The following is a 13,514-nucleotide window of genomic DNA, read 5'->3' on the forward strand; positions in this document are numbered from 1 at the left end:
ATTTTCTTGTCTCATATCTATTACAATATTCCTTTCTTGTGTCTCATTTCCTCTCTGCTTTCTGTCATGGACTAAAGCAATTATAGATAAATAATCTACTGGTTTATCAAATGGATAGATTGAGGGATTAATAACTGATAACTGGATTCTCCATCATTGCTTTGGAAGGGATTTTATTTTAATAAAAGACTGAGACACAAACACTAATCCAGAGGAGTAAATATTAATGATCCTGTGATAAGATATTAAGGGATATATTCTGGACAGGTGAGTGTTTCTGGAACCCTTCAAAAATACTTTATATTTGATCTATATATTAAGCTATCTCTGGTTATCACAGTTACAGAAAGAGATCAAATTTGATGATAAAATGTACTAATTTAAAGGAAATCCTGAGACAAAAGTAACAGTCTCAGGTTGTAATATATAACACCCATCTTGCGATATTCATAAAAGAAGTCGAACTTGCTAACCCCTCAACCATTATGAAAGTATACAATATTAGCAATAGGAGCACAAAATATAATGACTTTAAAAGGAAGTGGTCTTTTGAAACACTACTTTACAGATGAAAAGCAAGTAGACTTTCTCTTTATTACAATCACATCACACCCTCAAACATTTTTCTTTTGAATGGGCAGAAATGAGTTTTCTTTTTTAAAAAAGCAGTATTTCAAACAATGTGTTTTCTTGTGATAAGAGATCTGTTTTAATGTCTTTATAAAAGAGGACCTTCAAAATGGTATGTTAAGGGGGAAAGCGTTAGGATTACAAATCACACTGATTTTAAAAGGACCCCAGATTCTGTAGAATTGCTCCACCCCTTGCCAAGTTCTTTCAGAGAGATGCACTTTTTTTCTGGAAGATTTATGTTAGAGTTATTTGTTAGTTAGCACTACTTTGTAAAGGAAAAAAAAAAAAAAGCCCCAAAGGACCCCCTCTTAAAATTTCTCAAAACTTAGCTCCCACTATTTGTTTTCTAATCATGGGGAGAAATGTCAAATTAATGTATCAACTTCCTAGGAATCATCTCTGTAAAAATATTGTGTGGAGAGTAACAAATTATGAAGCCAACTTTACTATATTGTCTTGCTATATTCCATCCCTCCCTGAAATAAGTGCTTTCTTTCAGCTTCTTAATTTTACCACATTACAATATAGTCTCTAACACAGAATTTAATATAGTCAATATATTTCTTATTTTGCAAAATTATTTGAAAAATAATTTAGAGTTATTCTACAAAGTTCTAGATTTAAATTACAGTGTAATAATTTATGCATGGTGTATGCAATGACACCTGGCCCTTGGCCTCTTGTCTAACAATACACTAGACAAGAATTATTACTCCATAATTCACACCCTGTCATGTCTTATTGCTTAATTAAAGCACAACTTTCCTCTACATGACAAGCAATTGGACTGTTAACATTATAGATGATTATCCAACCTAGCATATTTTATTTTTACAACTTACTCTTTTTATGTACACATGATGCTCATTTCAGGTACATCTACTTCTGAAAATATGAAAAATCTGTTTCTTTACTTACTTTCTGGCTACCGTACAAATTGCCACTTGCAAAAACATGGGCAAAATATTGTATGTTAGAAATTAGTAATTTAGGTGTTGAAATAACAGTCCAATATCTATAAAGCAAATTGATGTATGAATTTGAGGGCCTCTGAGTATAACAGTTTCTTTTCTCTGCTCTATTATTGATCAAGTAAACACTAAGGATGTTGCTTATGTGCCCATACTTGTAAAATAAATTTAAATAAATAAATGTGTAGGCTCTATATAAGAAAACCTTAAAACTCTTCTGAAGAATTCAGACAGAATGAGCAAATGATAAAACCAAGCATACACATGAGTAAGAAAAGTACAGAGCAGAAAGGTATTGATTTTTCACAAATGTATCTATGAATTTAACAATGATTCAATAAAAATTTAAAAATCAACATTTTTTAATATGACAAAGTGATACTAAAGTTTTTGGGTTAAAAACCTTCTGCCTATAGCTACCATGTAATTTTTTTTGGTTCCTATTTATAGCAAAATTCCTTCAGAGTGGTCTGTACAGAGAACTTTCAATTTCTCTTCTCTCATTCTCTTGAGCCAACTTCAGTTAGATTTTCTCTCCCACCACACCACCAATGATCCAACATTGCTAATCCCATCTAATCTTCATGTTCCTTGATGTGAGGACAGCATTTTACAAATGGCTTCCACGGGACTTCCAGGAAACCATCCTTTTCCGGTTTCCTCCCCCTTCACTGACTACACCTCAGAATCTTGACTTCTAAACATCGGGGTGCCCATGTCTAAGCCTTTGATGCTCCTTTCTGCTTCTACCCATGACTGGTCCCTCAGTGACTTCCCCCCAGTCTGGTGACTTCAATACCTTCTTTATGCTGGGAATTTCTAAAGTCCTATTTCTAACCAAGACCTAAAGAACAGATTCTTGTATTAATGCTGTTTTCCTGGCATTTCCGACTGGACACTTAATAGGCATCTCAAAGTAAATGGGTCCAAAACAGGACACTACAAACGTTTTCCTTCCCCACCTTAACAACCTACAACTCCATCCTTCTAGTTGCTCAGACCAAAAACTTTGGGTATCTCTGGCTCTTCTAGATCTCTCATCTCAGACGCAACCCATCAGAAAATTCTGTCGGTATTCCCTCCAGAACATATGTGGAATGTGAAACCACGTATCGCCACGGTCTCTTTTCCCGTCCTGGTCCGAGCCATTGCCTGGATTATTCTAATGGTCTTCTACCTAGTGTACCTGCTGCCGCCCTTTCTCCTCTTCCATCTATTCCCAGCACAGTATCCAGGGCCGTCCTTGCAAAACATACATCTGCTCATGCCATCTTCCTCCTCAAAATCCTCCAGTATTATTCTACATCCAGAACACAAACAACAAAACACACATACACACACACACAGAACAAAATACAATACTTTAAAAGCTTCGCATCTTACATAGATTAAAAGCTAAAATTGATTAGTAGCCTCTAGCCGTCTGTCTCTAGGAGTCTGCTATGTTCTTCCTCTCCTGCCTACACCCCTGCTTTCCAGCCGTTAGCCCCTTCGTGCCACTTGCCTCCGGGACGAGTGTCCTTTCTCAGAGCTTTGCACATGTTCTTCTTTCTGCCTGGAATGCTCCCCAGCTGCCTACAGAGGCCTTTCCCTCACCTCCTTCAAGTCTTTGCTCAAGTATCACTTTCTCAATAAAACCTTCTTTATTGACAAAAGCACTTCCAAGCATCCTCCCCTGTTTTATTTTTCTTCAGAGTACTTACCACTATTTCTCTGTTTCTGTCCCTGTCTTTCTCTCTCTCTCTCTCACACACACACCCATACACACACACACACACACACACACACACATTTATTCTGTTTACAGTCTGTTTTTCCACACAAGAATGCATGACCTATGAGGGCCAGGGTGTTTTTGTTTTTTTTTTTTTTGTTTTTTTCTAATCTGTTTTGCTTACGGTTACAACCCTAGCACTAAAAATAGTGCTTGGTACATAAAAATCCATGAGTAAAACTTGTAGAGTGGAGGCATAAATGGTATGTAGATAATTAAAGGGCTCTGCATTTCTGTGGAGGAAATATTAAGACATTATAACTAGCCATTATTTTAGAGGGGAGAGGCTTTTATAAATGTGTCTTTTTTTCTATTGTTAGTTTTTGTTATTTAAAATTATAACCAAAACTATGTTGGCATTGATATTACAGGATATTATAGTGTATTTGTTGATTTTTTTCTGTATACTCTGTCTTTTAAAAAAATGTAACAAATTTTATTTTACATAAATCCACAAAACCTTTAAAACTGCTGTTGCAGTTACAAACAAGCAACTCACCCAGTGACCAAACAGTGGTAGAATAATGAGTTGTCCAGCTAACTGAATAGTCCCACATCTGAAGAATGACATGAATTCTAAACGAGGAAAGAGTTTAAGAAACCTATCAACCTACTGAAGCAATAAGTATATGAAAAGTGTTCTGTTTTGAAGACAAGAGAAGAGTTCACTGAGGTTTTATTTTACTGTATATAGTACAATAGTAGAGGATAACCAACACGTCTCTGGGTTTGTCCGTTCATGTATCAAATAATAATAATAATATGACTATGATGCAATATAGTCACTGGAAACTTGGATCTGATAGCCCACGTTCGGAAACAGATTAGAGTAAGAGCTGATTTTATTAGCTTGAGTGATAGGCTATTACATTAATGGTTCCATTCGAGGCACGGTGGCCCTGGCTCACCACCGTGCTGACTACTCCATTTCATAATGACTTACGGTTTTCTGGCAGGCATCAGCACTTTGATGACCCAACATCTATGAAGAAAAACGTTGATACTAATTCTGGTACATTTTACCGATTTAAATCCAAAGGTATTGTTAATATAGTATTATTAAAGTATGTTGAGTTTTTTGTGAACTGCATTAAAAATATGTGAATTCAAGTAGGACTATCTGCCAACTGATGAGCATATGGTTACTTTTTCTCCTAATAAATATTTCTACAGATAAGAGACTAATGAAGCACACAGTGATACTGCCTTTTCATGATTATTAAATACATAGATTCTCAAGAGAGATGAATAGATTTAGGTCATTCCAAGCACAACTTCATAGAAAACTACCTTATGTACCTTACCTTGCTCAGCACATATCATTTGATGAAAGAATGGGACATAAACACATAATTACAGAAAATTAAAGGCTTGGATTTTTTGAGAGACATGCTTCATGCTCATTACACCTAAATAATTTTTTTTAAGCAGAAAATGTTATATGACTTATACCTCAATGGTCTCGATACATTATATTTGGGTCCTGGTAGCCACCAGATAATAAAAGCATCTAACAGTCAAGAAACTGTTCCATTTTTATTCCATTTCAGTCTTAGCAAGATAGTCTTGATGTTAAAAGCATTTTATTTTTTTTTTTACGAGATTATAAGCTCAGGATTTTCTGATCTCTCTCAATTTTTCTCCACTTCAGGTTTTCTCCCAGGTAATGATATAGCTATTTGATAGAAATGTGGCCATCTTATGATTTTCTTTTTAAGTGGGGCTCCACATTTTTCACAATTTGGAACAGTAGGCACAGCAAAGTGCGCTGGAATAGAAAGAGAGAAAGTGTGGGGGCAACATGTTCTCCGGAATGTTTTAGGAACCCAAAATCTTAAAAAAAATTCTGTTTGATTTTTGGTACTAGGACACGATGGTCCCCCGAAATATTTTCTGAATCCAGTCCTGTTTCCTTTTATCACTTATTTTCTCTACCTTTGCCAGTACTGATTTTGGGGGTATGTTTAGGTTTGGCAGTTTATTTATTATTTCTAAAACCTACTTCACGATTTCTATCATTTGGATTTTCTTTCCCTTTTGTTCTCACTGTTTGCTTTTCCACTTCTACTCACTTTGATGTATCCACTTTATGCTTGATAATTTCTCCATCTAGGTTTCTTGTGGTCTTCATCCTTTTACTCTTGCCATTTAAAATTTTACACAGTAGAACTCAGGCCCTATTTTCATTTTGTCTGAATGACACATATATTTTTAGTGATAAATTTTAAGTAAATAATTCAATATCCTAAATTTCCCATATTATTCATATTGTCCTTGAAAATAATTAAAATGGTGGGCTTTTCACAGTTGTTGAGACAGTTTTAAAAATTTGTGAATAAAAATTTAAGATATAGATGGAGATGTTTAATATGATATAATTGTCTTCATTTCTATCAAATAGCATGTCTCTTAATTTTATTTTAGACTAATAAGCCATCTAGTTTATACCAAGTGGTTTATTAGATCTTAGGAAAGTCAGAGCCTCCGAATACCTATAACAGCATAGAAGAAATGGATGAACTGAAAGCCTCAGAATGAAATGAACATAAAAGAAACATTTCAGTATGGTCTTTGGTGAGGCTGGGGATTAGGTGTGCTTACAATTAGGTACATTTCTCAAAACCAAACTCAAGGACTAAGGTTGGGTTTGATTTCAAACAATCCCTCCGTAGCATACGCGTTGGTTGCTATGCAACACAATTTAATATCAACAAATGATGCCAAGTGATTTTTGCATACTGTAATTGGCTTGCGAGCTTTGCTGCTTGAAAATTGCAAAGAGAATGCGGTTATTTAAATTTAAATGGCTATGTTAAAAATGCTAATTTTTATAATTAAAAAAAAAACTACAACACAAAACTTACATCTTAAAACTGAAGAAAAGAACTGCCTTCTGTGATAATAAATGTGCAACAGTCTGGAAAGTTTCTGTTTCCCCCTTTGGGAAAGCATAGAACATATTGAAATAACTCTTTATGCTGGTCTACTCACCTAGCTTCTCTGATGAGTTGGCTGTGGAAAGCCTGTGTAGAGGCAGAGCTCAATTAGTGTAATTTATGTATCCTTGGACGTCAATCATTCCTGTTGAGAGGTGGGACTCGTAAGCTCTCAGTGCATTAATTAAGAGCTCATCTCAACAGAGCCATCTTTCTACCTAAGGACCAAAAAGAAAGTTTTAATTAGATTTTTAAAAGCAAGTATGTCATATATGAAAGCAAGTATAGTTCTTTAGTTGGTATGCGAAGCAACAACTGGAAGGGGGTATTCCAAACAATACAAAGGGCACACGTTTTCAATCATCTGCGATGTTATCGGTAAAGGGGGGCGGGGGGAGCATCCATCTCAAACCTTGGTCTCGGCCCTTGGAAATCACTTCATGGAAATAACTAAAGTTTTGACTGTGCTGTTGCATTGCCAACATAATTATTGGACCCCTGTCTAATTATTGATGCAGAGCTGATGCTGATCAAGTGGAATTACAGCATTGAGGACAGACAGTGTTTTTCTCTGATGGCTGGCTTTTTGTTCCGGCTAGCTTCAGACTGAATATGCAGTGGGCGATACAATGCAAGTTCAGCAAAACAAGAGTGAGGGAACTTGCACAGCACATCAATTTCATTGGTTCAGCGATGGAGTGAGTGTGCCGTTATTCACTAACCCAAAAATACAGGGACTAGCGAGAGGTAAAAACTAGCGGGGCTCGCTGGTGTCAGCTGCTTGAGAGAGGCTGTTCTCTTGGAATGGCTTGTGTGAGGCCATCAAACACACTCCTTAGGGCTCACTTGGGAAATAATAGATACATTATTGATTAAAATATTTATAAATTAAGGGAGGGAAACAAATTTTAAAAGCTAGTTTGGAATCTAGAAGGGCAATATATCTATTAATAGCTATTAACCCCTCCCTCATCATAATGAAGGTGGGGAGGTTAGAATGCATGCTTGGGAGAACAAAACCGAATGAGCTTGCCAATGTCAAGAAAAAAATCAAATAGTGACAGCAAAAGGAAAAACAAACAAACAAACGATAAAACACCATCGTAAGTCACAGATATGATGAATACATTACCCAAGCTAAAACATTCCAAAAAATCAGTCCCAGAAAAAGTAGGGATGCAAATTTCGTGCTTTCAGAAAGGTTGTAGACAATGGGGAAATATAAACCCATGCATGAGGAGCACAAAATAAATGATGTAATAATTATAAGGGGGTTTCTAACAGGGACGACTGGCTCAGGGGCAGATGCCACAGAACACAAGGGATGCTCTGCTCCCTGGTTCAACATAACAGAAACTGCGTTCCAGTGTTTTGCATTGCTATTATATTTCATGTTGTTTTTCTAAGGGAGGGTGTTTAGAAAATCCAGTTAGTGTATATGCTATAAATTTACCACCTAACTAGCTAGCATACTTGACGCAGACTGAATAACAGCAACAAACCTGACAAAAGAAACTATAGATTTTATAGGTATATGGTTGTGCAGTATGTTTCTAAATGATAGTATATGAGGAAACCATTACTATGTAGAAAATTTGTCAAAAGAATAAAGCTGGAAAATTGTAACTCATCATTTATGTTAATGTTCATAAAGATATTTTATAATCCTTTCTCTACTCTTTCCCCTCACATATTTTCCCAGCTATTTTGCCTCATTTATTGTGCTGTATAATGTTTATTGCACAATACATAGAGTAGTACTCCCCAGATACAAACTGGCAATTGTGCTGGTTACACCAATCTTGTGCGCCTGAAAAATTTATGTAATACAACATCCTGCATTTGAGTACCATTTTTGTGTCCTTCAATGCATCTTTTTATTTGCATTTAAGCCAAGGTATATTACTGAGCCAAATTACTCTTTTATTATACTAAAGGATGTCTAAATGGTAATATTCATATACATAGTTTGTGTTTTATGACTGTGTGCAATTTGTGTACCTTAGGACTCTGTTTTCCAAACAATGTTTAAATTCTCTTTATGACAGACTGAGGACAGAACATGTTAAAGTTAATGAGTATTTAGTACAATTGTTTTCGAAGAAATACACCATGATGTGTTTTTCCCTGAGCTGTCAGCTTTTTATGCTTCCCTCCCCCAAATCAGTTGCAATTAGTTTTGTGATATGAAAGCACCTTTTCCCAACACTGACCATGGCAACTTTGTTATACATTCCCTGTCAGTTTCCATGGGCTGTGTTTCTTAAGCGCCTGGTAGAAGGAATAGGCTTCAGAGCAGGTAGTAAATTAGTGTGCTTTTAGCCAAAGATATGAATTTTCTTACTACTTAATTTGCAGCTTCAACAGAACCCAACTTGATGTTGCTGGAGGTAGAAGGAAGCCTTTTCCTAAATGAAATTTCCTTGTTTTTCTATAAGCCGTTTTCTCCACTTAATGGCACCTGTTGAATCGGCTAAAGCAGAAACCAGCTCACATAGTAACTGGAACAATGGATCCGTACTAGGCTTTGTGCTTTGCTCTGAACTTGCTGGCAGTGGTGCAATGGCAATCCAAGGAAGAAACCTTGGTCTGTGTGTGGGGAATGGCAGCCGATGGAAGATCCGGCTTCATCTTCTGCCCTACCTTATTATAAGAAATCACATCATTTTTCAGATTCTGAGTTTGCGACTCCACCACGTCATTGCCCAAGACTCTCCTATGCTCCGAGAATGATTCTGTGTTACCAACTACACACTTCTCATCTTTTCCCCTTAGCGGCCACCAGGACAGCGGCAGGACAAGAAAATACATGGCCTTGTCTCTTCTCCAAAGGTTCTGGTGAGCCTCCCCTATTTCCTGGCATTCTGGCAGGGGTCATTGAAAAGTATAATTTGATGAACTGGGGGTTCATCCAAAAAAAAAAAAAAAAAAAGCGAGCCCTGGTAGTGACATCATTAGGCTCCATTTGTTTCAATTTCAATTTTAATTCATTTGCTATGTAAGAATAGCAGAGTTGGAGTTGGCATTATTGTTTTATTAATTATATCTGAGTGAATACAGTCACATGAAGCTATGTGGTCCAGGAAACAAAGCCTTAGAGTACATTTTACTCATTGAATAGTTTTTACCAGGTGGGCCAGTAAATTCTTTTGAACATTTAGTTAATTCCTCCAGTGAAATTGGTGAAACTAGTATGTATGGGCCAGTAAATTCTTTTGAACATTTAGTTAATTCCTCCAGTGAAATTGGTGAAACTAGTATGTATGGGCCAGTAAATTCTTTTGAACATTTAGTTAATTCCTTCAGTGAAATCGGTCAAACTAGTATATATTAATTTGCTACATTTTCTATACTCATGGGACTCGTATCCAAAGGCAAACTATAATGAAGCTGTCGATAAAATGACCCAGTTCTCTGTTGTCTTATCACTGGTGATTAAGTGTGAAAGAACAGGTTTATTGTCTGACCTCCTCTACTCTTTCTGAGAAATTATATTAGAAGGAACAGAAATTCATTTTTTGAATATATCGTGAGAAAAAATATGGACATCAAAATAGCACACTGGATTCAAAAACACATATATCAATAAAGTATAAACTGGGACTTCCAGCAGCCTGCAAAGGACAAAAACACCAACTCTGAGTTTATTTTATAATTCACATTGGCAATTACAAAATGCATTATCAGATATTTTCATATTTCCATTAATGAGACTCCATATAAAAAACTTGGCAGATACGAATTCAACCTAGGAAAGCAAAGGAAAGACAAAGCAAGTCTAAGTGTCCTTACAATGGGTGGGTTTGGAGACTGAGACTGGGTCAGTGCTCTGCAAAATCTACTTGTTTAGATAGATTTTTCCCTAAGCCGTAGAGGAGAGATGTCTGAGTGGGTTATCAGTCTTTTATCTTTGACATTTTATTATTTAGTTTTAATGCTAAAATATTTTATTGTACATGAGCCTAGAGGTTTTCTGCTTTGATATAAGACAGAATAATAAATAAATGATGATTTAGTCCAGTATTGATGTCAGGATTGTAGTAAGCTTCATATTTTTTAAACCTTTTCCCAATTCTGACTTAGGAAAATTAGTTTCTAGTTACTTTCTTGACATCTAAATTACCGGGCGGAGAAGAGTCCCCTCCAACAGTTTCATGGGCATTAGGTTATGTAAGTGACACCAACTAATATGTACTTGTATTGAATGTTTCAAGTACCAAATTGTGTTCCTGTAACTCTTCTACAAGTTTAATAATAAAAGGGGGCAGTAGTTAATGTATTCTATTGAGAATATATTTGAATGTGATCTTGGGATTAAAGATCAGTCCCTCATAATGAAAAGTCTGGCAGTTAGTGAAACTATTTAGACACTTTACAGGTAAAACCCAAGTGGTGAAAAACAGTAAGGGAAGTCCATAGTCATTTATATTCTTAAACAGCATGTTTTCTCATATACTCTCCTCTTTCTGTGTTCATGTGGGTTCTATATATGGGCATATTAGCATACACCACCCACACCTGTTAATTACATTTTTATTAATTTAAATGAAAGATTGAGAGTGAGAACTTTTTAATATTCAACAAATATTCAGTATTTCCAAATAAGCTTGTAAATGTCATGACATTTGAAAAGCTTCACTCTTTCATTGTGGTATAATTGACATAGAACATTATATTAGAATCAGTGTAGAACATAATGATTTGGTATTTGTGTACAGAAAGCTTCGCTTTTATTAGGCCATTTCCTTAAAATCCCTGTAGAAACTATACACGGGATATTTTTTTAAAAGAGCTTTGGGTTATTCTATAGTCCTTTTCTACTATCAACAGTAAAGCCTTATTTCTCCTGTTTTCATATTCTCAGTAACTCAAATCAAGGAGAAAAACAATAGAGACTTTTTTTTCAGCGATCTAGAACATCTTGAGATATTAGGGTCCTACTGAGAGTCAGTTATAGTTTCATATAAAATATGAATCACTTTGAATATTGGTCTCCTACAGTCAACATCACCCAAGTCTATAATTGGAGATTGTATATATATATATATATACACACACACACACGTATATACAGATATGCGTATATTTCTGTATATTTGCATGTATATGTTTAATGTCACGTAGAAACCTTCAACATCTCCCTTTGTCTCAGAAATGTGTGTGAGTGGCGATGAGGTGGGGGTTGTAAATGATACTTAACTGGCTCATTCACACAGGTATTTATACAATGAATTTTTATTTAGCCCCCATGTAAGTGCCCAGCACTCTTCTGTGTTCTGAGAATAAGGTAATGAGCAAACCGGATGAAGACCCTGCCCTCACTGAGCTTCTCTTCCAGTAGATGTGTAGATGGAGTCGTTCCCTAAGACCTCAATACATTGATCTGGTCTCCTCTTTTATCTGTTTTATGCGTCATGGCCTCCTGATGCCCTTATCAATTTGGTGATTTTCATTTTCCAAAAAACATTTGAAAACATACTCTGTGTTGAAGTTTGATTTGCCACCTAAGATGATTGAAAAAGCAATTCTAAATTACTCCAAGGCATTCAGTATAAAAGGAAATTTTCAAAGATACGTTCATGGCTTAATAATTAAATCTGCGTGAATATGCCTGTTGGGAACTTCTGCAATAATAAAATAGAATGGCAGGTTCCACGCTGCAAACAAAGAACTTTCTCTTTCCAAGATTTGAGTCACAGCATATTAGGATTTAATAGATTTTACATTTTTGTAAATGCATAATGCCAAAATTTCATGGTAAGGAGTCTTGAATTATTATTCAAGTACAATCCAAAAGATTCTGAAAAAACACAAAGAATGGGAAAAAAACACTCAACAACATAACTGTTTCAGAGACTCCCAAGTGCCTGAAATAGTAAAATATCTTTGCTTTGATCTCAGTTTTGGAGTTTCCCCTCTCCTTACCCCTCTGCCCCATAAGATACGCAGAAATTCTGTCTTTTTCTGCCTTTTACAAACTAGTTCAGATCTGGTTACAACATGCCAATAACTACACGTGATGCCCACAAAAGGAAATGGCCATCTAGGGACAGCATTGATGTTGACCCGTGGACCTCAAAGTGCTTAAGTATTATGAAAAGCTAAAAACGAAACCATAAGAGGATGCATGAATTAACAACTTCTCTTGAGACTCAGTGAATCCAGTCACCCTTTCCTGAGAAAATGATGACAGAAAAATGACACCAGTCTACAGAGATAAACAACAGCTGGGGTTATAAAGATAGGTAAGCTTTCCAAGGGTTTCAAAGATACACCTAAATTCACTATGGAGAAGATTCTGTAAAATAACTCCATCATAAGGTCATATTTTAACATAAATAGATTTCAGAAGATTGGACTTAATTATACATTTATGTCGATTTACATGTATCAATATTTATCTATTTATCTATCTTCAGAAGTCAAGGAAAAATAAAGTTCTACCTTCCCTCCATGGTAATAACTGTAACGGGAAGAAATTGCTTGCATAGCGATTTTAATTCCAGAGGTCCAAGGACCGAAATGCAACTCCCAATCATCCTCTGCATTTTCAGGCCATATAAAATCACAACACTTTAGGGTACTCTCAGAACAGTTAGGCGATTCTAATTTGTGTCCATTCTCCTCCTTCATTTCTGTCTCCATAAATAATGGATAAAGCAACAACGGGTCTTGGCTGACTTTTTAATTCTAATATACAAAAATTATCTCCTGGAAATAAATTAACGTCTATACAATAGTCTGCAAATGGTTTGAAAGTAATTTGGTGGTTCTTAAGATGCTCCATGTGTTCCGTTTTATTTTTCAGTCAATTTATCACTCATCCCTCTTCACTTCATCCCCATGCCCTCCCCACCCTACTCCCACCTCAAAATCCAAGTTCTTGTCACACTGAGGCAAAGACTCATTCTGTTATTTTTTTTGCCCCTGTTCTTGGTTTGCTATTCAATTTTCTGTTAATTGGTATTAACTGACATATCAAAGTGCAAGTGCAAATGCTATGCAAATATCAAATGGAAAGCTTTTTTTTTTCTTTATGACTAACACAATTGATAACTGTGTAAATATAATAACTGTACCAGTTAGAGTCTACCTGATTTATAAAAAGGGTACGTGGGGTAAGTGGATTTTCAAAACAAGGGCTGCTTAGCCCTTTACGAATCATTATGCTTTTATTTTATCTTTTTTAGGTTGGAATCT

General features: G+C 35.7%; 1 long non-coding RNA gene across 1 annotated transcript in view; it reads right to left on the reverse strand.

Moving 5' to 3' along the window:
- Positions 1-13,514, reverse strand: part of LOC118528435 (uncharacterized) — a 1,879,419-nt gene that overhangs the window by 259,462 nt on the left and 1,606,443 nt on the right. Inside the window, exon 7 of the long non-coding RNA XR_013446214.1 lies at positions 6,370-6,532. This is a non-coding gene — a long non-coding RNA (uncharacterized LOC118528435). The remainder of the gene's footprint in view (positions 1-6,369; positions 6,533-13,514) is intronic.

This window comes from Halichoerus grypus, chromosome 3 (genome assembly GCF_964656455.1).
Source record: "Halichoerus grypus chromosome 3, mHalGry1.hap1.1, whole genome shotgun sequence".
NCBI lineage: Eukaryota > Metazoa > Chordata > Mammalia > Carnivora > Phocidae > Halichoerus > Halichoerus grypus.